General features: G+C 40.2%; 1 protein-coding gene and 1 pseudogene across 1 annotated transcript in view; both read left to right on the top strand.

The window, feature by feature from the left end:
• Positions 1-27,133, top strand: part of NRG1 (neuregulin 1) — a 1,091,963-nt gene that overhangs the window by 102,656 nt on the left and 962,174 nt on the right. The gene's annotated exons all lie outside the window — the stretch shown is intronic.
• On the top strand, positions 22,076-23,018 carry LOC136308287 (developmental pluripotency-associated protein 2-like; annotated as a pseudogene).

A 27,133-nucleotide genomic window follows, 5' to 3' on the forward strand; every position in this document is an offset into this window, starting at 1 on the left:
ATTGATTTCAAATAGAATTCCACGGGGGATAAAATTCCATTTCCTGAACACCAACTGATAACAGGAAGAGGACAAAAACTGTAACTAGTAGGTTTGGGAAGCTGTTAACCCAATTCTGATGTCCCCTGGATCAACCTCATATGTGAGTTGCTTCCACACAGGGCAGTGCTAGCAAGAGAGTTCACCGTAGAGCAAGAGGCGACATACTGTCAATGGAGTTGCTAGTGTTTTTTTTTTTTTTTTTTTTTGCATTTTTCTGAAGCTTGAAACGGGGAGAGACAGTCAGACAGACTCCCGCATGCGCCCGACCGGGATCCACCCGGCACGCCCACCAGGGGCGACGCTCTGCCCACCAGGGGGCATCGCTCTGCCGCGACCAGAGCCACTCCAGTGCCTGGGGCAGAGGACAAGGAGCCATCCCCAGCGCCCGGGCCATCCTTGCTCCAATGGAGCCTCGCTGTGGGAGGGGAAGAGAGAAACAGAGAGGAAGGAGGTGGGGGGGTGGAGAAGCAAATAGGCACCTCTCCTATGTGCCCTGGCTGGGAATTGAACCCGGGTCCCCCGCACGCCAGGCTGACGCTCTACCGCTGAGCCAACCGGCCAGGGCTGCTAGTATTTTTATGTCACAGGCTACCACACAGGCATGGGAACGTTGCTGCACTAGAGACATGCAAAAGTAAAACTGAATGTCTAAGTCTCATGTCAAGCACTGTTAGATACACCCACACTTTACACTTCTGTCAAGGATAGTGATATATAAAAAAGAGGTGAAGTATAAGAACTAAATGATTAGAAAATAAATTATAAACCTCAAGTACATTTGGAAAGAGAAGTGATCAGTTGAGAGGAGAAAGCCCCTCAGAGGCCTCAGGCTGTCATCACCTCTAAGTAAACTGAGAATTGTATTTCTCTTATCAACGATGAGCTGCTGGATAGATCAGGCCTCATTATAACAAACCACAAGTGACTATCTAAATTCTCACACTAAAATAAATTCTATTCTAATAAATGCACATGGTCTAATGTGTGTGTTTCTCATGAGCGTGCAGTGACATGTGCCGATAGGGGATCTGACCTCTCCTAGCTTTCTTCCAGCCTAGTGGCATTTCCTGTCCCTTCCCTCCCTTGTCCCCTGAGTGCTCGTATAACTTGACAATATCTCTGTAGTCACTTGAAAATGGGAGCCTTGTGTCATTGGAATGTATATGTTCTATTAGAAACTGGCATAAAAATTCAAAAGTGGAATTCATGGAAGGAGTATAGCCTCCCAATTACTAATCAAATCATTTCCCTGGATTGGTGGAAAGAAAGAGCCATTCTCTTTTTATTTCAATTCCCAAAGTACAGTTTTCAGTAGCAGTGTTCCGGGTCCCTGACAGTCATGGGGGCAGTGAGCAGTGCAAGAGAGGAAAAGATAAAATTTGTTGAATCCTTACTCTATCAAGACATTTTCGGAACAATTTATTTTAATTTTCTTTAGTCCCCAGAGCCAGTTGGTTCTCTTTAAATGTTGCATTACGAAAAACAAAACTGAAATTCATAAAATTTTAAGCAGTTAGCCATAAAGCCTAGGTAGAGGGCGGTAGAGGAGTGAAGGAAGGTTTCATTAAAGGAATCACCACTGGGTTAGTAAGAAAGATGAATGTGAGTTACCCGAGGAAAGAGAGGTGGAGGACATCCTTTGTGAAGAATGTGCTGTGGGTAGGGACATACAAATAAGGAAAGAGTAGCTAAAGGGCGGTGTGTGGGGCAGTACACGAAAGCGGAGACCGAGGATGTGAGCAGGGGCTAGTCCAGGTTCTGCTTTTCTAACCTCTGTCAGGGATTTGGCTTCACCCTAAAAGCAGTGGGAAAGCCATTGAAAAACTTCCGTACGAACAGTTGTGCTCTCTCAATGCAGTATTGCAGCTGTAGAGCGGAGTAGCTGTTAACATGGAAAAGACCATCAGTTCAGTGCTCTGGGTGAAATGCCACAGTTGTGTTGACAGTGTAGTTCTGGAAGAAATGAAGGTGTAGATAATTAGGGATGAGAGATAGACATAATAGAATTTATTGATAGGAGGACATGAAGAGGGAAAAAGTTATTTAAGGTGACACAGAGCTCTGCATGACATAGAAAGTGATGGCATTTACAGAGATAGGGAACATCAAAGAGCACTTGACTTTTAAAAATTGGGTCATTTGTTGATTTTTATTAGTGTGGGATTAGGAGTATGGATCACATCATTGGTTTGGAACTTGTCGTATCTGCCACACCTGTGAACTGTGTAAAAAGTAATGTGCAGGGTCAGTTGGACACATGAATCTGGACTCTAGAAGAGAAATCTAGGTCACAGCTTTGGAGATGGGTCTGATGAGACCACCTAAGATGAAGAACTGGATAGTTACCCGCTGCGTTAAGAAGAGTGAACCTGCAAAGAGAAACAGAGGAACCAGATAGAAGGTAAATGGAAGGCAAAGAAATTGATGTTTCAAAATGGAGAAAGGCATAAGTAGTATCAAATGCCCTAAGAGATCTTCAGAGATAAGGAAGAAAACACTTTTATCAGTTTTTAGCAACATGGAGGTTCTAGGTAGTTCTAGAAAGAGCCCACTCAGAGGTGGAGGCAAGAATGGGAAGGAGTTGAAAAATAAAGGTTTAAGAAGAATATAGAAAAGTACAGACTACTCTTTTTAGCGAGGAATGGAAGGAGAGAGAGGGGAGAACAGTGGGGGGGAGAGAGAATAGGTAAGGTGGTCAGTGCTGGAGGAATGCAGAGTGAAGGAAAGGAAGAATGCTTGGCGCAGAAAGAACAAAAGTGAAAGGGCCCTGAGGCAGAAGAGTGCTTGGGATGCTTGAAGAAGAGCAAGACAGACAGAAAGACTGCAGCTGAGTGAGCAAGATTACTAGAGTTTACAGTTCATCTCAATGTGATGAGAATGCTTTGGGAACTTCCCAGCAAAGATGTAACATGACCTGATTTTCATGGCTGTAATGCACCAGACTGCCTTGCAGAGAAGAGACTGTAAAGGAGGCAGGGATGGAAGGACTGGGTGATGGGATCAAATTGAAGATTGTTCAGTTAACATTAAGCTGAAGTTTATTTAGCATCTACTATATACCAGGCAGCTATAGTCTAGGCAAGAGAAGTTGGTTTCTTGAACATAGACAAGAGAGAAGTGTTAGGCTTTAAATATAATTTGCTGATGACAGGAATGTGGGAATGAGAGGAAGAGATAAGGCAAGGGTGATTTCAAGATTTTTGACTTGAGCAGTAGGTTAGCTTGAGAGTACCAGAGAGGAGCTGATTTGAAAGGGGAGCATCAAGAATTCAGTTCTGGAGTTGTTAAGGGAATAATTTTCATTTATAGGAGTCATATGAGAATAAATGAAGTAATGAATGTTAAAGACTTTGCAAAGAGCAATAAACACCAAATGCTTATTGTTATTATTATTATTACTATTGTAGATAATAATGAAAAGCTGTATCCTGGTTTGGTGGGCACATAATGTTTTATTCTTGGCTTCATCACTAACTTGCTCTGTGACTTCAAGTAACTTATTTATTCAATTTCATTCTCTTCCTGTCTGAATATTTTCAAGGTGAGTGTCATACGAGGAATTGACTAGAAGATTTATAAGATCCCAAGTGATTATAACAACCCAGGATTCTCTGAAATGACTGGTTAGTAATATTGTGATTATTTTTTTACTCTACTGATTTTGATTTTCTTTTATAATCAAACCACTTTCAAAGCAGATTTAGATATTGTTATAAGTATTGTGAATTAACTTATTTTAGGCTGTTGTAAATAAAAATATTTGGAGGGTGGCAAGATGGTGATGGAGTAGGCGGACATACCAACTTCCACCTCCCAGAATCAAAGTGGATTACAACTTAATTTTAAGAACTATCATCTGGAAAAACGAACTTTGGACTAAACTCAGAGGACTCTTTAACCATAGAAAACTGAAGAAGGTACACTGAGACTTGTAGGGATAGTGGAAATGCGGAGGGCTGCCCAGCTCCCTGGAGCAAATGGCAGCCCGGAGAGACTCACGTGGTGGGAATTGAGTTTAGTGGAGAGGGGAGGGTCCTGAGTCCCAGGAACAAAGCCCCAGCCTGCAGCCCCAGAGCCTAGAAGAGGCGTATGGACAGTATTTAGCTGCAAAACAAGTCAGGATACTGTTTGTGAAAAAGAGACAGATTTCTCAGACCAGGATTCTTCTTAAAGGGACTGCACAGAAAATCTCTCTCACAATGACCCACTCGGGGCTCCGGGGGAAGGGAGAGAGAAGAGGACCGGAGCAGCAGGAAGAGAGTGTAATCTAGGAGGCACAGGGAGAAACACTTTGAGGGACAGCCACCTTAACCCCTGGGCTGAGTAACTCCCCAAATCTGAAGGGAATATTTCCCCTGGAAACAGCAGTACTAGCAAAGGGAAGCAGGACACCAGCCAAACAAACTCTCTCACAGCACTCAGAGCAGAGTCACATAGAAAGAGGGAGCTTTTGGGACTACAGTATGGAGTGTTAGGATCTGAGCTATACCACCCCCACCCACATGGCTGAGGGCTCACTGGAGCATGGGCAGCAGCGGAATGAGGAAATGTGGTTCCGCTGGCAAGGGCAGAAGCTGGCCGGCCACGACTGAGACCCGGGTATGAGCTCAGTCTTACCCAGCTGGGCTGGAGGAGAAGCACGAAAGTGGTCAGGCCCAGCTGCAGGCCGTCTGCAACCCTGCCTGCAGGGGAAAAGTGGGAGCCCTGGAAGGGGTGGAGACCTGCTGCTGAGCAAGGTTGTGCAGGCATGCAGGCTTCTGGCCAGACACACGAGCCAGCTCCTCCCATGGGGTTGGGAAGAAAGCCCAGAACAGGAGGAGTCCCACAACTGAATGCAGTGCACAGCACGGCCCGGCCCACGGAGCCGAGGCTAGCAGCAGACCCACAAGCAGGCTCCTCCTGCTGGGTTGGGGTGAAAACCTGGAAACAGGTGGAGACCTGCAGCTGAGCAAAGGTGCTCACCCCTGCCTGTGGTGCTGAGGCTTGCGGCCTGGGCGCAGCACATAACCCTACCTGTGAGGGTGGGGCAAAAGCCGAGGCCACGGAGACTTGTAGACCCAGGCATGTGATCACAGTTCCTCTCATGGAGGAGAGGCAGAAACTGCAGCGACAGCCCCAGTGGCCTGGCACCAGAAACGCCCATACCCAAATGCCGTAAGCAGCAGGGGCAGAGAGGGTGGCGGGCCTGCAGACAGACACACCTAGGGATCACAGAGGCCACATCCATTGGACTTCAGTGGCCACACCCACCTTATACACAGACAAAATTGGAAGGCAGAGAAATGCAACACAAATGAATCCAGAGAAAAGGACCTGAATGAGTCAGATATAATTACTGGATGCAGAGTTTAAAATAATGATTGTTAGGATGCTCAAAGATCTGAGAACAACAATAGATGGTCATTACGAACACCTAAATAAAGACATAGCAAATATAAAAAAAGACATTGAAATAAAAAAATATCAGTCAGAAATGACAAATACAATATTTGAAATGAAGACCACAATGGAAGGAGTTAAAAACAGGGTGGATGAAGCTGAGGATCGAATCAGTGTTAGAGGACAAGATAAATAAAGGCACCTAAGCAGAGCAGAAAAAAGAAAAGAGTCTCAAAAAGTCTGAGGAAACTCTAAGAGAGCTCTGTGACAACATGAAGAGAAATAACATCTGCATCATAGGGGTTCCTGAAGAAGAAGAGAAAGAACAAGGGATAGAGACTTTGTTCAACCATATCATAGCTAAAAACTTCCCTAAATTAATGCAGGAACATGTCTCACAAGTTCAAGAATCACAGAGAACTCCATTAAAGAGAAACCCAAAGAAATCTACACCAAGACACATCATAATTAAAATACCAAAGCTGAGTGATAAAGAGAAAATATTAAAAGCTGCTAGAGAAAAAAAGGCTATCACCTACAAAGGAGCCCCCATAAGGATGACATCTGATTTCTCAACAGAAACACTTGAGACCAGAAGGGAATGGCAAGAAATATTCAAAGTAATGCAGAACAAGAGCCTACAGCCAAGACTACTTTATCCAGCAAAGCTATCGTTTAAATAGCAGGAGAAATAAAAAGCTTCCCAGACAAAAAAAAAACCAAGCATCTCAGGGATATCACTACAACTAAACCAATGATGCAAGAAATGCTAAGGGACCTGCTGTAAAAAGATCAAAGGGGAAAAAGAATATAGCAAAAGAGGAATACAGCTTTAAAGAATAAAATGGCAATAAACAACTACATATCAATAATAACCATAAATACAAATGGATTAAATGATCCAATCAAAAGACATAGGGTAGCTGTGTGGATAAGAAAACAGGACCCATACATATGCTGTCTACAAGAGACACAACTTAGAACAAAAGATGTGCATAGACTGAAGGTAAAAGGATGAAAAAAAATATTTCAGGCAAATGGAAATGAAAAAAAACCTGGGGTAGCAATATTTATATCAGACAAAATAGACTTTAAAACAAAGACTATAGTAAGAGATAAAGAAGGTCACTACATAATGATAAAGGGAGCAATCAAATAGGAAGATATAAGTTTCATAAATATCTACGCACCTAATATAGGAGCACCTAAATATAATATATAAAGAAGACTTTGATGGGTTTAAAGGGTGAGATCAACAGCAATACTATAATAGTAGGGGATTTCAATACCCCACTAACATCACTAGATAGATACTCAAGAAAGAAAATTAACAAAGAAACAGCAGACATAAAGGACACACTAGATCAACTGGATTTAATAGATATCTTCAGAACCTTTCACCCTAAGGCAGTGGAATATACATTCTTTTCAAGTGCTCATGGTACATTCTCTAGGATATACCACATGTTAGGGCACAAAAGTGGCCTCAACAAACTTAAGAAGGTTGAAATCATATCAAGCATTTTCTCTGATCACAATGGCATGAAAATAGAAATCAACCACAACAGAAAAACTGAAAAATACTCAAATACTTGGAAACTAAATAGCATATTATAAATAATGAATGGGTTAACAATGAGATCAAAGAAGAAATAAAAAAATTCCTAGAAATGAATGATAATGAGCATACATCAACTCAAAATTTATGGGACACAGTAAAAGCAGTCCTGAGAGGGAAGTTCATAGCATTACAGGTATTGCTCAACTTATGACCTTTGCAACTTATGACCATTTGAATTTATGACCACAATCGCTAGCCACTACTGCTCCATGTCTGGCAGCGCAAGCGTTGCCCAGCTGGGCATACGACAGTTTGGACCAGCTTCCGGCAGCACTACCATCTCTGCGTGCACTATGTCAACTGTTATCCCAGACTCAGTACATATATAACAATAATGAAAGAAAATTATGATAAAATATGACTTAAAGATATTTATAACATCATTTCACAGTACTGTACATATAGCCTGCTCAACTTATGACCAAATCATGTTATGACCAGTCTGTCAGAACCAATAGTGGTTGTAAGTTGAGCACTAGCTGTACAGGTATACCTTAAGAAGCTAGAAAAAGCTCAAACAACTTGACCCTGCTTCTAAAAGAACTAGAAAAAGAACAGCAATTAAAGCCCAGAGGAAGTAGAAGGAAGGAAATAATAAAGATCAGAGTGGAAATAAATGACATAGAGGCTAAAGAAACAATACAGAGAATCAATGAAACCAGGAGCTGGTTCTTTGAAAAGGTAAACAAGATCAACAAATCTTTAACCAGACTCACCAAGAAAAAAAGAGAGAGGACTCAAATAAATAAAATTAGAAATAAGAGTGGAGAAATAACAACTGAATAGAAATACAAAATATTATAAGAAATATGAAGAACTGTATGCCAAAAAATTAGACAACCTAGATGAAATGGGCAAATTCCTTGAAACATATAATCTTCCAAAAATTAATCTGGAAGAATCAGAAAACCTAAACAGACCTATTACAACAAATGAGATCAAAACAGTTATAAAAAATCTCCCAACAAAAAAAAGTCCTGGGCCAGATGGCTTCACAATGGAATTCTACCAAATAGTCAAGGAAGAACTAACTCCTATCCTTCTCAAGCTATTTCAAAAAATTAAAGAGGAAGGAAGACCTCCAGGCTCTTTTTAGGAGGCAAACATAATTCTGATTCCAAAACCAGGCAAAGACAACACAAAGAAAGATAATTATAGGCCAACATCTCTGATGAATTTAGATGCTAAAATCCTTAACAAAATATTAGCAAACCGGATTCAGCAATATATGAAGAAAATCATACATCATGATCCAGTGGGATTTATTCTGGGGAGGAAAGGCTGGTACAATATTCGCAAATCTATCAATGTGATTCATCACATTAACAAAAGGAAGGAAGAAAACCACATGATAATTTCAATAGATGCAGAAAAAACATTTGATAAAATCCAGCACCATTCATGATAAAAACTCTCAGCAAAGTGGGAATACAGGGAACATACCTCAACATGATAAAGGCCATCTATGACAAACCCACAGCCAACATCATAGTCAATGGGCGAAAATTAAAAGCAATATCCTTAAAATTGGGAATAAGACAGGGGTGCCCCCTTTCACCACTCTTATTCAACATAGTTCTGGAAGTCCTAGCCACAGCAGTCAGACAAGAAGAAGAAATAAAAGGCATCCAAATTGGAAAAGAAGAAGTAAAACTATCATTATTTACAGATGATATGATATTATATATAGAAACCCCTAAAGTCTCAGTCAAAAAACTACGGGACCTGATAAATGAATTCAACAAGGTGACAGAATATAAAATTAATACTCAGAAATCAGAGGCATTTTTATACACCAACAATGAACTGTCAGAAAGAGAAATTAAGGAAACAATCCTCTTCACTATTGCAACAAATACAAAATAAAGTACCTACGAGTAAATTTAACCAAGGAGATTAAAGACTTATACTCGGAAAATTATAAAACATTGATAAAAGAAATAAAAAAGATACAAACAAGTGGAAGCATATACTGTGCTCATTGTTAGGAAGAATAAACATCATTAAAATGTCTATATTATCCAAAGCAATTTATAAATTCAATACAATACCAATTAAACACCAATGACATACTTCAAAGATATAGAACTCCAAAAATTTATATGGAACCAAAAAAGAACACGAATAGCCTCAGCAATATTGAAAAGGAAGAATAAAGGGGGAGGTATCACACTTCCTGATATCCAGTTATACTACAAGGCCATTGTACTCAAAACAGCCTGGTACTGGCATAAGAATAGGCACATAGATCAATGAAAAAGAACAGGAACCCAGAAATAAACCTACATCTTTATGGACAACTGATATTTGACAAAGGAGGTAAGAGCATACAATGGAGTAAAGACAGCCTTTTTAACAAATGGGGTTGGGAAAATTGGACATCTACCAGCAAAAAAAAAATGAAACTAGACCACCAACTTACACCATTCACAAAAATAAACTCAAAATGGATAAAAGACTTAAATGTAAGCTGTGAAACCATAAGCATCTTAGAAGAAAACATAGGCAGTAAGCTCTTTGAAATCTATAGCGGCAATATATTTGCCAATTTATCTCCAAGGGCAAGTGAAATAAAAGACAGGATAAATAAATGGAACTATATCAAACTAAAAAGCTTTTGCACAGCTAAAGACAATAAGAACAGAATAAAAAGACAAACTACACAATGGGAGAACATATTCAACAATACATCTAATAAGGGGTTAATAACCAAAATTTATAAAGAACTTGTAAAACTCAACATCAGGAAGACAAACAATCCAATAAAAAAACGGGGCCTTGGCCGGTTGGCTCAGTGGTAGAGTGTCAGCATGGCATGCGGGAGTCCCGGGTTCGATTTCTGACCAGGGCACACAGGAGAGGCACCCATCTGCTTCTCCACCCCTCCCCCTCTCCTTCCTCTCTGTCTCTCTCTTCCCCTCCCGCAGCCTAGCCATTGGAGCAAAGTTGACCCAGGCACTGAGGATGGCTCTATGGCCTCTGCCTCAGGCACTAGAATGGCTCCGGTTGCAACAGAGTGGAGCCCAGATGGGCGGAGCATTGTCCCCTGGTGGGCATGCTGGGTGGATCCAGATTGGGTGCATGCAAGAGTCTGTCTGACTCCCTCCCCGTTTCCAACTTCAGAAAAATTAAAAAAAAAGACCACACACAGAAAATAACGGGCAAAAGAAATGAGTAGACACTTCTCCAAAGAGGACACACAGATGGCCAATAGGCAGATGAAAAAATGCTCAACATCACTAATCACTAGAGAAGTGCAAATTAAAACCACAATGAGATATCACCTCACACCAGTCAGAATGGCACTCATCAACAAAACAACATTGCATAAGTGCTGGCGAGGATGTTGAGAAAAGTGAACCCTCCTGCACTGCTGGTGGGAATGCAGACTGGTGCAGCCACTATGGAAAACAGTATGGAGATTCCTCAAAAAATTAAAAATCAAACTGTCTTTTGACCCAGCTATTCCACTGTTAGGAATATACTCCAAGAACACCATAGCACTGTTTCAAAAGGAGAAATGCACCCCCATGTTTATGGCAGCATTGTTCACAATAGCGAAGATCTGGAAACAGCCCAAGTGTCCGTCAGTGGACTAGTGGATTAAAAAGCTTTGGTACATATATACTTTGGAATGCTATTCAGCCATAAGAAATGATCACATCGGATCATTTACAACATGGATGGACCTTGATAACATTATACTGAGTGAAATAAGTAAATCAGAAAAAACTAAGAACTATATGATTCTATACATAGGTGGGAAGTAAAAATGAAACTCAGAGACATGGACAAGAGGGTGGTGGTTATGGGAGGGGTGTGGGGGAGGGGGGAGGGGCACAAAGAAAACCAGATAGAAGGTGACAGAAGAGAATTTGACTTTGGGTGATGGGTATGCAACATAATCAAATGTCAAAATGACCTGGAGATGTTTTATTTGAACATATGTACCCTGATTTATCAATGTCACCCCATTAAAATTAATAATAAATTCATTTTTATTGAAAAGAAAAAATAATAAACAATTACAATCATTTAGAAAACACCATAAAAATAAAAATATTTAAAGAAAAATAGCAAAAATTATCTCTTATTGTACAGTCATTACTCTTTTTTTTTTTTTTAAATAGATTTTATTTATTTTAGAGAGTAGAGAGAGAGAGAGTGAGAGAGAGAGGAAAGGGGTGGGGGAGAGGAGCCAGAAACTTTAACTCCCATATGTGTCTTGACCAGGCTCGCCCAAGGTTTCGAACTGGCGACCTCAGCATTCCAGGTGGTCACTTTATCTACTGTGCCACCACAGGTCAAGCAGTCATTACTTTTTGTTGTTGTTTTATTGTTTAAACCTTCCTCGAAGCAAGGAAACATATCAGTCATTCTCCCTCCCCCATGTACTCTGCTATTTTGAAATTAAATCTTTGGTCTTCATTGTAAGATTTTTAGAAAATTAGACAAACTTAGAGGACTGATGAGAGGAGAGCCTAGGGAGTTTGAGATTTAATTACTTCTTTAAAAAAGTAAACTTCAGTCAATTAAGGAGCCATGATTTGTCTTCTAGTATTACATCCACTGAATCATGCAATAAGATATCAGTAAAGACTGCAATGCTCACTTGGACAGGCACCGCTGTTTTAATTATTTATAGTGCTGAATCTATCCAAACAATCGCTCCTATAAATATAATAGATGGAAAACAACTCAAAAACTATTCTGTCTCTACTTTTCCTGGTGCATTTGGATTTTTAAAAAATTCTTTGCTCTTGTGACCTCCCTGTGACAAGGTTTTATCCACAGATTGATGCAGCAATATCAGCACTATTAGTGGTTCTTAGGATATAAATTATTAGTACATAAACTGGTTCTGGTGACCAAGTATAAATGACATTGAAGAGTTCTTGTTCCAAAGAGAGTGTGCACTCAAACACATCGCTGTGCTGCTGCTGATCTGCTTGTCACCTGCTGCTGGGGGTCACTGAGGATGAAGTTTTGTGGCATCACTGTGGGATGCTGTTGATGTGTGGACAGGTTCTCACTCTTAATCCCTGTTAAGATAATCCTTATATTCCAACCCATTCTTTCTGAGTGGCTGAGGCCACTCCACGTGTAGGGTTTCTGGACTCTAACCAGTACAGCACTACCATTGTAGGGACTCTTCAGAGGAAGAAATGAAAGCACAGTGTAGTTTTAAAAGCAGCCCTTTAGGTGCAGAGTTGCCTAATAATGGTTCTAGCTATCTTTTTTTGAGTATCTGCTATTTTTCAGACATGGGGCCAGGCCAATTTGACTTCCCCTCCCTCACCTACGCAGATATTTAGTGGGAGGCAAGGTTTCTTACCAGAGCACCGGGCGGTGTCAGCTCTCCCAGTGAACCCAGCGGGCACTGCCAGTTTGGTAGTTCTGCCGTCACGCTCTGCCTTATTTTCCTGACCGCCTATGGCCATTTCTCCAGCTCCTGCCCTGGACAGGTCAGGACTGCTGTGAGCATTCTGCCAGCTAATGGCTGGCTATTAGCTTACTTCCTCCCGAGTCTCAGGAGGGAAGACTGACCTGTGTGGCCTTATCTGAGCCATAGAGTTTCTTTCTTGCATTGAGATGCAGACCTGCTTTTTCTGAAGATATCTATAGCTGTGATCCCTGTCTTGATATCCCAACATATCCTCTTCCGCTAATCACCCTGACAGAACCCTGTAGGAATGGGTGTTCTAGCTGAGAAGTGTGACGGTGAGAGAGGAGCGTACTTCACGTACTTGCTCAATGTCATATAGCTTGTGTTTGAGCGTGAATTCTGACCCACATTCTGTTTACTTTTCTGTGCTATGTCCATCCCATCATGCTTGACTCATTTTGAATTCCAGCTGCTCTTCTGTGAATGACTAGCAAGTGTTCAAATTTCGCTCATATGTTATACTCTTAGAGCAAGTGAATAATACGATCTTAAGCCTGGCTATTTTTAGTAAACGCTTTACTTAACCTTGCCTCAGGCCTAATGACATCTTGTTCTACTTCCTAAGGATTTATGTATCATTAGCCAGTATACCTATCTATGTATTCAAAAAGTGGCCAGATAGCCTATCTAGGGCATGAGGTTCCACTGTATTGCAACAGTGAAAATGCACTTTCTCCAAGGGATGCTCGCTGTTCTGAGAGAGAGGGAGTTCTTACCCTGAGCCCTATCCTGCCATACCACCACTAGTCCTAGTCCTGCAGTGTGAGGAGAGAGCCATGATTATCTCAATTCCAAAGTATTTGTCCCCTAAGAGTAATCTCAGTTACCTACTTGATGCTGGCACAGCAGTTTTTCACAGGATCGAGGCTGTACCTGAGGGTTAAGAAGGTTAAAAAGAGAAGGAGGACCTGTGAGGACAGAGCCAGCTCAAGGGGAAAGCTTAAGTTATTTATGTCACTACTTTATTTGTGAATAGCCATCTGTTTGGGTAGCTAGGAATCAAACTCCATGAAAACCATTTGTTAGGCAGCACAATCTGCAAGATCCCTGCAGGCACAATATCCTCACCCCCCCCCCTGCCTCCCCCAGGTTTACGAGATTGAGATGAGGCAACCGAAGTCTCGGTTTAAGTCTCGCATTTTGTATGAAGAGTGTCAGTCTTTTACAGATTATTCACTACAAACATACTATAATAGACCGTCTTTGAAAAACATAGGTATCTCTGAAGACTCACATGTAACAACACCCTAGTAGTTTTTTTACTCATCTATGTGAAACTGATTATGAGATTCTCCCCTGGTAATAAAGCAGGTGTATTAGAGGCGAAGGAAAAGGAGGAGGCAGAGAAAGGTAGATGCTGGCTGAAAGAAGGGAGAAGTCACCAAAGCAAGCTCCTGGGCACAGCTGTTTTCCGCAAGCGGATCCTGCTGACGGAGGAGTGTGGGCAGTGTTAATGATGGACACTGGCCGCCCGGAGTGAAGAGTTTAGCAGTGCATGTGTGGGGAGCAGTCGCCAAGTCCTCACGGACAAACTCCCAAACTGCGATGAAAGAATACCAATGCCTACTATCCTTATGACATCCCTACATCTGGTCCCTTCCAGATGAACTTTATAGTCTGTTTTATTTCCTTTTTGTAGCTATTACAAACAAACAGTCAGAGGATGAATAAAAAAACTTTACTGCTTCAAAGAATAACAAAACCTGTTTGGCTTATGCCCATATAAATAAGTACAACAGTTTATAAGGAAGAACTGTCATGCTTAATAGGTTTTGATGAGCCCACCAAACCTGGCTCCTTTTTTTGGCTTTACCTGTTTATTGATGTCCATTTCAGTATCTTAGCAGTTCGGGAGGGCCAGTGTCTCAATAATGCATTTGCTGAACCCTTGCAGTGAGCCAGCCAGGCGTATTCTAATGTGTGATCACTGTTAAATACCACCGTTCCCTGGCATTTTCAGAGTTAGAAAGCATTATTTAAATTTTTGTAGCACTTTTCTTTTCTTTCTTTCTTTCTTTTTTTTTTAATGAGAAAAGGAGTGAGTAAAGCCATGTGTCTGGGACACACATCTTGGAGATATTTTTGATTTGTTAACATTTTCAGGCTGTCTCAATATTGGAGAATCGTTCTCCTTTTTCTTACATGCTTTCTGCCCATTTTACTGCTTCTTACCAAAAGGTAGACGATTTGTATAAATAATACATATCATAAATAGTCCCTATGATATATAATGAATATTTACATGAATTTTTCTCATACAAAATGTATATATATTATACATTTAATTGATATTATCTTTTGTTATTGGGCTTTGCATGTGAAAAAAAGACTAAAACATTTGGTCAGTGTAAATATGTATAGATTGTACAGAACTAAACTCTTGGCATAGTTCTATTTATTAATTTATTAATATATATACATTTGCATGCATGTATGTAGGTATGCATTTATGCAGATATAAAGTGAGGATGTGGCTATGGTATATCTCATTGTCAGTTATAAAAAAAACTGACAGATAAACTTCATAGATGATGGTATGTCTTAAACTAAGAAATTACAGAATTTTATAGAAGAACTATTGTAGTAAATAATAATTCATTTTTATGAGACCTTGAACTCGCTACTGTAAAAGTATTACTAAGTAGACAAACATGTCCCCAAATAGTGACAGTTTTATTTCTTTCTTTCTAATCTGTATGCCCTTTCTTTCCTTTTCTTGCCTTATTACACTGTATTCCAGCACTATATTGAGTAAGAGCAGTAAGAGCAGCCGTATCTGCCTTGTTAGTGACCTCAGTGGGGAGCTGCTCACTCTGGCGGCATTGAGTATAATGTTAACTATAGGTGCCTTATGGATGCTCTTTATTGAGTTGAGACTTTTCTCCTCTGTTCCTGAGCATTTTTATCAAGAATGAATGTGGACTTTTATCAAATACCTTTTCTGCATCCTTTGTAGTTTTTTGAACTTGAAAACTCTTCTACTCTCTTGCAACCTAGTGTTTCCATCTCTCTGTTCCCCTTCATGCTTTGCCAGAGGGGTTCACATTAATATTTTTTCACAGTGTTGAGAACAGAAAAGTAAAACTTTCTTCATCATGGAAGAGAAGCAAGAGCTTGGCTTGTTTGCACATGGCCATGGTATTTCTCCTGGTTCTCTTTACTCTGATGAATAGGGTCATATTTTCCTTGAGTCTCCGTATTTTCATTTGAAATTTGGGGAAAAAAATAGCTACCTTATATATATATAGTGATGACCTGATGCTCTGATAGATAGAGGAAATGCTTTGTCAGAGTAATTGATTTATAGATATTAAATAAGTAGTATTGTTAGACTCTCTTCCCCCATACTTGATAGTACCTTTGTCATTTGTTGCTTTGACATAGTAAATCATTTGGCAGAGAGGAAAATATAAGTTCCCCTGCAGAACCCACCAGCATCAGAACATATTAAACCCATTTTCTTCATTCAGGAGCAACAAGAGGCAAGTATACTTTCTAGCAACGCCAAAGAAAAAACAAAACAGATTATGGTACCAGTAATACCAACGAAGCTTTTATGTAGACTCTGAGACATACTCTGAGCCTTGACATCAGATAAGATTGGGCAGGTTCGGAGAGGTATGGTCATAGACACTAGGCTTTGATAAATTAGAATTTAGATGGGAGGAGAGAGGGTAGATGACAGTTCTGCCCACTATGTTAAAGACTTCCCTTTGCCTGACTAGACAGTGGTGCAGTGGATAGAGCATTGGCCTGGGATGCTGAGGACCTAGGTTCAAAGCTCTGAGGCCACTAGCTTGAGTGCAGGCTCATCTGTTTTGAGCAAGGGCTCACCAGCTTGAACGCGTGGTCGCTGGCTTGAGCATGGGATCATGTCTATGATCATCTCATGGTCACTGGCTTGAGCCCAGTGTTTGCTGACTTAAAGACCAAGATCTCTGGCTTGAATCCGAGGTCACTGGCTTGAGCAAGGGGTTACTGGTTTGATTGGAGCCCTCAGTCAAGGCACATATGAGAAAGCAATCAATGAACAACTAAGGTGCCACAACTATGAGTTGATGCTTCTCATACCTCTTCTTTTCTATGTGTCTGTCCCTCTCTCTTTCTCTTGCTAAATAAAATAAAATAAAATAGCTCCTTTCTTTTGTCTCCTGAGATACCATAGGTAAGTTTTCTTCACTCCACTTGACTAGACTGTATCCAGAGAGACTGAAATGATAGATGCTTTCAAAATAGAAAAATGTATGTGTTTGGAGGGTGGGTTTATGAGATACTGAGGAGCCAAAGATTTTTCCAGAGAATTGAGACCTACTCAGGACCAATTTTAGGGGAAAGGAACAAGCCCCTGTCCAGGCCTAGGGAATCCCTGTAGAGTAAATTTATGAAAAACAGATAAACACCTTGGTAGACTAAGTCAAAGAATGATGTTGGCACACTCAAATTTTTCAGGATATCATTTCTGATTAAAACAGCCCAACTCAGTGTTGGATCATGTTTTCATTCAGAAAATACAGACAGTACACTTTTTTTTTTTCAGACAGTACACTTTTATGTGTAATGATTTTTCTATCTTGAGCAATACTCTTGGCTTCCTCTAGTTGAGTTTTTTCCTATTCATTAAATAATTCAAATTAGTTCTTATCTGAAGCGAGGATGACTGGTCACTAGCCGACCAGTTGGAGTAGAACATGACATTTCATATGTGCTAATCTACATTTGTCAAAAGTATCTCTCTTTACTAACAGTCATCTGACATCCAACAGAACATATCTAACCTTCCTGGAAGCTTTATTTCTTATTTTTATGAATTAAAAAGGACTGTTCCATAAATGTTTTCAAATACTTTTTAGATTTGTATCCTAATTGGGGAAGCAGCAGGTCATTGTTTTTATTTTAGGGGCTTACTGTAAGCTGGTCTTACTTTCAAGATGAAGAAAACGAAGAGAAATTTTCAGGGGCCTTCAAAGCTTTCATCGAAGGCTTTGTGCCCTGGCTTAGTTGGAGACACCAGGGATGCACTGCTGATCAAAGTCAGTTGATATCTTTTACTAGAACAAGCTTCAAATACAGAACCTGTTGATTGATTTGTTAAAATGTGTGGCAGAACAATTGGTTATCAAGGACCTGTTCTGAGTCAGTTGGAACACTGTGCTCTTGTTCCATGAAAGGTCAGCCTTTCTGGGCTTTTTGTTTTCATGTACAGTGTGGTGCCCACATTGACTTATGTTTTTGTTTTAACAAGAAAACATTGTTTTGTTTAACAGAAAACTTTTCCCAGTTCGCATATTTTAAATGTTGTATGTATTGACTATATGTAATTTTAATATATTGTATTTAATATTTTTATATATTAAATATTTCATATATTTAATAAATTTATATTTTGCCACTTGGCAGGATGGAAGTGCACAGATATACATGTATGTATTTACTTCATGTTTGTGTATCTTCATCCTGGTAAATGGCAATATATAGAAGAATACTTACAAATCAAAATTTAATCTTTAATTAATCTTAATTAGTAAATGATGTAAACTTAAATGCAAATCACTGTGTTTAGAAAATTTTTATATCTGTCTGACATGGGTCAGATTTCCCACTTCTTAGTCACAGAAGACAATAACAACAGATTCTTCTCATTTTTAAAATATGGTAGAGCTGGAGTGTATCTTCCTAAAGTAGATTTTCCCCAGACCAAACAACACTTTGCTCCAGATATTCAAAGCAGCGGAGGAGGAAAAAGAAGGAGTTACTTCTTTACCCTATTTAACATCTTCATGTCAGTAAACTGCTGGGGAACTTTGCACTTGGAATTACACGTCTTGGAAAATATATAATTCACTTTAGTAATCACATTAGGCAGTAACTTTCTCCTTACATAAGATAATAATAATTCAGCTTATTTATAATCTTGGAAGAACCATATTTATAATTTTGCTTAGAGTAAAACAGACCTACAGTTTATGCAACTGTTTATCCAACTCTTCAAATGAATAGAAAAAGATCCACCTTGCCTTGAGTTACTGGGATTATCAGCTGAATTGTTTTATTGGTTAAGCTCTGAAAAGTGCTTGCAGCATCACTTTAATACCACTGGGATGTTAGCCCTCTGCAGTTGTGACTTGCTAACATTGTTCAAGTAGTGGAGAAGAATGAATAAATTATCCATTGGTGCTCAGCTCTCAGGGAGAAGTTCACACTTTGGAAAAATCTGATTCAACACACATTAACCATAGATTCTCATGTTATGCTTGCTGATGGTATTCCATTAGTGTTAGTCTTATTTTCTATGATATTGCATTTTGGGAAACCTAAGTACACTTTCTTCTTACACATAGAATCTTGATGTCTAGCCTGGCGCTAAATGATAGTTAACTGTTCTTCAACAGAATCACCTCCTTTTGTGAGCACAGATAGCATCTCAGCAAAGAGAAAGACTCTGGCATAAGAAGAATCAACATGTATTGAATAACCTGGACTGCACATTGGTACCCATAGACTTTCTGTTCCACTTCCTCCGGATATCGGCCACCTCCAGTAACTTCAAGTGGAGAACTTTGGGAAATCTCACTGTGGCACTGGGAGAGGGCAGATGCAATTGCTTGAGATTTTTAAACTTCACGGTATAAAATATTTCAGATATTCCAAAACTAGAGAGAACAAGTACTCATCACCCCTTAACAATTTTTGATATTATGCCAATTTTACTTAATCTTCTCTCCCACTTAGAATATCTTTTTTTGCTAAAATATTTTAAAGCAGATCCCAGATAGCATGATACTTCACTTATGAATGTTTCATTAAGTTGCATGAGTTCTTAAATTACTAGTCTTTTATGTTGAGGGTTCTTTTAGTGTCTTTACCTGCTGTGGCTGCTTATGTCTTGTTAAGGTACTACGTCTCCCTATATTCTTCTTATTTATTTATTTATTTATTTGTGTGTGTGTGTGTGTGTGTTATTCTGAAATGAGAAGCAGAGAGGCAGAGAGACAGACTCCCGCACGTGCCAGACCAGGATCCACCCGGCATGCCCACCCAGGGCCGATGCTCTGTCCATCTGGGGCGTTGCTCTGCAAACGGAGCCATTCTAGCACCTGAGGTGGAGGCCATGGAGCCATCATCAGCACCTGGGAGCCTTGGCTGTGGGAGAGGAAGAGAGAGAGAGAAAGCAGAGGGGGAAGGGTGTAGAAGCAGATGGGCGTTTCTCCTGTGTGCTCTAGCCGGGAATTGAACCCAGGACTTCCACACCTCAGGCTGACACTCTATTGCTGAGCCAACCAGCCAGAGCATATTTATTTATTTTTGATAGAGACAGAGAGAAAGAGTCAGAGAGAGGGACAGACAGACAGGAAGGGAGAAAAATGAGAAGCATCAATTCTTTGTTGCAGCTCTTTAGTTTTTCAGTGATTGCTTTCTTATATGTGCTTTGACCAGGGGGCAATAGCAGAGTGAGTGACCCCTTGCTCAAGCCAGTGACCTTGAACTCAAGCCAGTGACCTTGGGCTTCACGTCAGTGTCTTTTGGGCTCATACCAGCGATCATGGGGTTATGTCTAGGATCCCACGCTCAAGCCAGCAACCCCTTGCTGAAGCTGGTAAGCCTGTGCTCAAGCTGGATGAGCCTGCACTCAAGCCAGCAACCTTGGGGTTTCGAACCTGGGTCCTCTGCATCCCAGTCCAACGCTCTATCCTCTGCATCATTGCCTGGTCAGGCTCACTATATTCTTCTTAAAGCGACTGCATCTTAGATGACCTTCTATTGTAGCAATCATCACTCTGGTCTGGACTGATCATTCATAAAACCATAAGAGTTTAGTTTTAAAAATGTATTTCAACCCAATAAATCTGCTAACTTAATGTGAGAGAAAATTGAGGTTCACAAAGGTAAAATGTGTCTGTCAAATAAAATACAACTGGTAGAGCCAAAGAATTGAACCAAAAGTTCATGATCTGAGTGTTTTCCTTTTGTACTATGCTCTCTTCAGTGGAAAGTGGTTTGCCAACAATTGCAATATTCCACTTTGTGAAGGTTGCATAAAATATGCATTGTTAGCCCGGAGTGCCCCTTGACAGCTTTCCTGAGTGTGTTGGTTAGCAGGCTGGTTTAGTAAATTGATACCTTTGATCAGATAAACAGAATAACACTGTAAAGATGATAAAGGATGAGGTGTAGAAAATATGAATTTCATTAGAGAAAGGAGTATGATGGGTTAGCATTGGGAGAGAGGAGGACAAATGAGTAGCAGGGTTTAAGTCACTTTGGGTTCCAGATAGAGAGACTATATTGAAGACACATTTTAAAGCCTCTCACTTTTCTCTGTGACCAGCATCTTCAAAATAAATTGTGTTTTAAAAGTTGGCTTGCCCTCAGAGGGATCTTTTGAGAGAGCTGTCTAGTGGGGGTGTAATAATGCCGGGGGAGTTGAACAAGTGTTTCCTGGAGAGCGGCTTTCTTTGCTGTTCTAATCACGGGTGGGTGTGAGGCCAGAGATGGGGGCCCTTTTTCATCGTGTTAATTCCCCCTCTGGATCAGATCTGATCTCAGAGCAGGCATTGGAGGCAGCAGGGAGGGGAGTTACGTGTGTGTCAGCCGCAGAAGGGCACGATGAGACAGCGTGCACCAATACATCAAATCAGATTTTTTTTTTTCAGACCAAGTATCTGAAACACACACTAGATCTTCTGCAAGAGCGATTTTTTTTCCAATTTAAAAACAATTAAATGACTGTATTCATTCTGGTGTGCACAGCCTCAAGTGCCTACTGGCTTCTACTATTCCTGAGAGCTAAATTATTTCTTCAAGTCTGGGCTGTTGTCAGATGAAAGCATTAGTGCTTTTAAACTTTGGCTACACTTTAGAATCATGTGCGGGGCTTCAAAAGATGTTGCTATTGACGGCTGGTACTTTTAAAATAACACCCCAATGCAGGCAATGATCATCACTGGCTATAACCATTAGGTGAACTATTGATGGCAGGCTTTATATCAATGGGTTAAGGATAGAAACCCCGAACTAACTGGTTGATCTCAATAGCACCACTATCAGACCCAGCAGACCTTGTGAGTATCATTCTGTCACAACACAGAGCTCCGTCAATGAAACATGCCTGCCAGAAAAATGGCACCTGAGACTAGGTGAGCATCTAGTGGTTTTCAGGAAATAACGAGGCTAAAGGAACACTTTAAACAACATTACTGAAAATATTCAGACATGTTAGAATGTGGGTCACTGTACAGGAGATACGTCCTGCTTTATCCAGCAAATGATAATACTTGGGGCCGAAAAAAAGAGACTACTGTGGAATAATGGGTACTAAGGGATCTAACAACCAAAAGCAACATGTGAACCTTTTTGTGGATAATTCAAAGAAACTGAATTTTAGAAAAGATAGCTTTGTAACGATTTTGGGAAAGTTTGAGTAGCGAATGACTATTATATCATATTAAGGAGCTTTTATAAATTTTGTTAAGCCTATTAAATTTTGTTAAACTATATTAATATTAAAAATCAGAATTTTATGGAGAAATATTTATGAATGAAATAACATGAAGTGTGGGATTTTATTTAAAACACTCAAGCTCCTCATAATGGCAAGCTCAAGTTCTGAGAGCAACGAGAAGGATTTCTCTGAGTATGAATTAGATGAAGAAAGTGTGGTTTTCACATTGGTTCCAGTTAATGAGGGATGTGATGAAAAACATCAAGTGGAACCAAGTGTTTTTTTTTCAACCTGAGAAGCAAATCTGAAGATGCCTAAGACAGACAATGACGTTCATTTTCTTTAAACAAATAAATAATTCAAAGGTTGCTCAAAACCAATCCCTCCTTGGCCAACCAAAGTACCTTCAATTAATAAAGTATGTTGGGACACTTTGCAGAACTGGTGCCAACAATTTAATTTGAGTACTGATGTCAAGAAAAGAGATGTTTATCTGAGGCTCAGGGAACATGCTTACTCTGAAAACAACAACAAAGTACTGCTGGAACACTACAAATGCCACACTGCAGTCATATTCAAGGAAATGCGAGACGGCAACCAAGAAAGCAAGGAATGAGAAAAGCTGTAGGATGAGTAAGAGAGAGGAAGGGACTGATATAACTGTAGTTGAAGTGGTAACTTCAGCTCAGGAGGCCATGCTGGCAGCACGGTCAAGAATTGTTGCAAGAGTCATGCAGCCTGAGGCTATGAATTCATGTTCCATTCCTGTTTTTGCCAAGAACTTTCTGCTGCAAACATCTGGTGTGAGGTGGTGGGTGGTCCATGGCAGACCTCTCTTGACAGACAGATAAGGTCGGGTTCACCTGCAGTTCCATGCAGGGCAGCCTGGGTGCCTGACACTCCTAAGAAGATGATCTCTCTCTTTCTGTTACCAGCCTGCACTTTCCCACACTCAAATCTAGAAGATAATATGTTATGCCCTGAATGTGTTAAGAGGAAATGGGCTGAAATCTTGTAACAGAAACTAAGTTGGAGGGAATAAGAGGATGATGAAAAGATTAATTACAATGAAGAGAAGCAACTTGGTTTGAACATGCCCACAACATTCCTTTTGGATGGATCATGGAAACAGCCCAAGTGTCCACCAGTGGATGAGTGGATTAAAAAGCTGTGGTACATATACACAACGGAATACTACGCAGCCATGAAAAAGAAGGAAATCTCACCTTCTGCGACAACGTGGATGGACCTGGAGGTTATTATGCTAAGTGAAATAAGCCAGGCAGAGGAAGACAAATATCATGATCTCACTTATATGTGCTATCTAATGAACAAAGTGAACTGAGGAACAGAATAAAGGCAGAGACAGGGTCACAGGGAGCAGAAGGACAGCTGTTAGAGGGAAAGGAGGATGAGGGAATGGGATCAGAGTAGGTGAAGGGATTAGTGAAATTATATACACATAACACACAGATACAGATAACAGGACAGCAAATCCCAGAAGGAAGGGGGGAGGGAAGCAAAAGAGGGGTATTGGGGGACACAGGGATGGGGGGTGAGGGTGTTATATTGAGTGGGACACTTGAATCCATGTTAACACAATAAATTAAAATTAATAAAAATTAAAAAGAATAAATAGTGGTGAGCTCACAGCAAAATTGACTTGTATCCCATTGATTGCTGTTCTCAATCCTGTACATCCTCAGTGTTGCCTGATGCCTCAAGTGCAGATGTGAGTGTCTGTACCTGAGGTTTGCCAGTAAGTGACTGTCACTGATCCTTCAGGCATTTATCTATGTGGAATATAATTTTGTTTTGTTTTAATTGCTGGGTTTTTTTTTTTGTTTTTGTTTTTGTATTTTTCTGAAGTTGGAAATGAGGAGGCAGTCAGACAGACTCCCGCATGTGCCCGACCGACCAGGATCCACCCGGCATGCCCACCAGGGGACGATGCTCTGCCCATCTGGGGTGTTGCTCTATTGCGACCAGAGCCATTCTAGCGCCTGAGGCAGAGGCCACAGAGCCATCCCCAGCGCCCGGGCCATCTTTGCTCCAATGGAGCCTTGGCTGCGGGAGGGGAAGAAAGAGACAGAAAGGAAGGAGAGGGGGAGGGGTGGAGAAGCAGATGGGCGCTTCTCCTGTGTGCCCTGGCCGAGAATCAAACCCGGGACTCCTGCACGCCAGGCCGACGCTCTACCACTGAGCCAACTGGCCAGGGCCAATTGCTGGGTTTTTAAAAACAGTTTTAAGCTTTCAGAAAAATTGAGTAGAAAGTATGAGTTCTCAAATTCTGCCTCCTGCCCCCAGCCCCCAGTATTCCCCTGCTGTCAACTTCCTGTGCCAGCAGAATGGTAACTTTTTTTTTTTTGTATTTTTCTGAAGCCAGAAATGGGGAGAGATAGTCAGACAGACTCCCGCATGCACCAGACCGGGATCCACCCGGCACGCCCACCAGGGGCCACGCTCTGCCCACCAGGGGGCGATGCTCTGCCCCTCCGGGGGGAGGGGTGGGGGTTGCTCTGTCGCGACCAGAGCCACTCTAGCGCCTGGGGCAGAGGCCAAGGAGCCAGCCCCAGCACCCGGGCCATCTTTGCTCCAATGGAGCCTTGGCTGCAGGAGGGGAAGAGAGAGACAGAGAGGAAGGAAAGGGGGAGGGGTGGAGAAGCAGATGGGCGCTTCTCCTGTGTGCCCTGGCCGGGAATCGAACCCGGGACTTCTGCACGCTAGGCCGACGCTCTACCACTGAGCCAACCGACCAGGGCCGAATGGTAACTTTTTGAACTTACAATGACCCATCATTATCGCTGAAACCCATAGTTGATATTAGGATTCACTCTTTGTGTTTTACATTCTATAGGTTTTGACGAATGTATAACGAGATGTAGCCATCATTACAGAATCGTACAAAATAGTTTCATTGCCCTAAAAATTTGCTTACTCTTATTCGACACTCCCTTCTCCCAACCACTGACCCACTGATATTTTTACTATATCCATGGCTTTGCCTTTTCCAGAATGTCATATATTTGCAATGATACAGTAAGCCTTTTCAGATTTACTTCTCTTATAGCAATTAAAGTTTATATATATAATATATAGCCAAAACAAAGACAAAGAAATCAACAAAAAACTCAAGCCAAAGAACAAAATCAGGGACCTTGATAAAAAAAGAATGTCATATTTGATAATTTTTGAAGCTGTATAATGAGGCCATAGTCTGTATAGATTCAAAATTTCCTAAATATAATCTTAAAAACAGAATAAATTACAGTCCAATGAAATGAGAATTTCTGGGGAATGGAACCCAGGTGTTAGTTTCTGGGTTGTTTTATTTTTAAGGTCCCTACATATTTATATTAGGCAGTTGAGTTTGGGAATTAATGGTAACTCTTTTTTTTTTTTTTTTTTTAAGTGAGAGTAGGGTAGGTACAGAGACAGACTCCTGCATGTGCCTGACCAGAATCTACCCGGCAGCTCCCTTCTGGGGCTGATGCTCTGCCCATCTTCAGCTGATGCTTGCAACCAAGCTATTATTTAGCCCTTGAGGCAGAGGCTCCATGGAACCATTCTCAGTGCCTGGGGTCCACATGCTCAAATCAATCAAACCATGGCTGTGGAAGGGGGAGAGCGAGAGAGAGAGAAAGGGGAGGGGAGGGTGGAGAAGCAGATGGTCACTTCTGTGTGCACTGAGCGGGAATTAAACCCGGGACTTCCACCTGCCAGGTTGACATTCTACTGCTGAGCCAACCGACCAGGGCCTGGTAACTGTTTCTTGAGTGAAATCATTAAGATCTAAGACAAAAATTTTTTTTCTAATGAGACCATAAAGTTCAAAAATGTTTCTAGTTTGTTTTTTAAGATTATAAATAGCAGTACATTTTGTGAAACTGAACTGTGTACATTCAGGAGAGTCCTTGTTAATGTGAACCTTGAGATTTTGTTTGCATTATACATGTAAATTAGAGTGGCATATATTTATTTATAAATCAGAGTTTCATCAGAGTTTATATATATAAAATCAGAATTAGTTATATTTAATTAAAATCAGGGTTATAGAATTAATTATACATATTAATCAGTATAATTAATTATTTATGTTAACTAACAATTAAATATGCATGTATGTATGTATGTATAGGTAAATGTATATATATTGCTATTATAAATAATATGTAATATATAGTACATAGTATTTTATACATAATATATACTTTTTATATAATAATGTGTCATGAAACTTTTAGATGGAAAGGAGAATATTTTGTGGACCATTTTTTGTGTACATGTGACAGTTTTAAATGACTAGTTTTTTTTAAAAAAACAGTGCTTTTTAATAGAAACAACTTGATTGAAAGTCTGCCACAGAATTTTGAGACCCATTAAAACAAGGTAAAATAAGAGAATAAAGTAGTATACAGTATTATATATTACATATCATAAACACTTTATTATATAGTAGGCACCTTAATATGTAATACAATATATATACAGTTTGTTATAATAAGAGCAACTGAGGTCCTGAATTTTCATGTCTCAATTTCAAAAGTTTCATTCTATTATAATAGTACCTGGCCTAGTTTTTGGTTTAGAAAATAACTTGTCATTGTAGTTAATACTTATTTACAGAACTTCTTTCTTCCTAACATGGTCACCATGCTGATTATCTAGACCTTTCTTACAAGAATAATTTTGGTGTGCATTAAATTTATAAAGAGTCTGTTATGTGCAAAACATTGGAATGATTTTGAGTTGCTGATCATTTGATTTTATCACCTTTTTTTGGTGGCTATGTAGCATCAGGCATTTGGTCTAGTTGTTAAGATATGATCTTTAATTTTAAAAGGAGGAAAACATAAACTCAATTTGGAAAGTAAATAGGAAGCTAGAGCTGAGAAATTTTGATTTAGAGTGACAGTTAAATTTATAACTGAATGGAAGGAATCCTTAAGTCAAGACTCCATCATGGTGAAAAGTCCAGTTTATAATGACACTTCAAGAAAAGAAATTTTCCAGATTCTTGAACTTGAACTCTTCCATAGGTCAAGAGCTCACAGCCTGCAAGGATAACTATCCAATAGTCAGTCAACTCTAGCTCAAGCTGATCACTTGTTTTATGAACCATGCGGCCACCAAAGCTGAATTGCTAGCAGGCTACCTTTCAAGAAGGCATGGTTTCCAGACCTCTGCCACCAATTGTCTACTTTTT

This window comes from Saccopteryx bilineata, chromosome 6, assembly GCF_036850765.1.
Source record: "Saccopteryx bilineata isolate mSacBil1 chromosome 6, mSacBil1_pri_phased_curated, whole genome shotgun sequence".
NCBI classification, from domain to species: Eukaryota; Metazoa; Chordata; class Mammalia; order Chiroptera; family Emballonuridae; genus Saccopteryx; species Saccopteryx bilineata.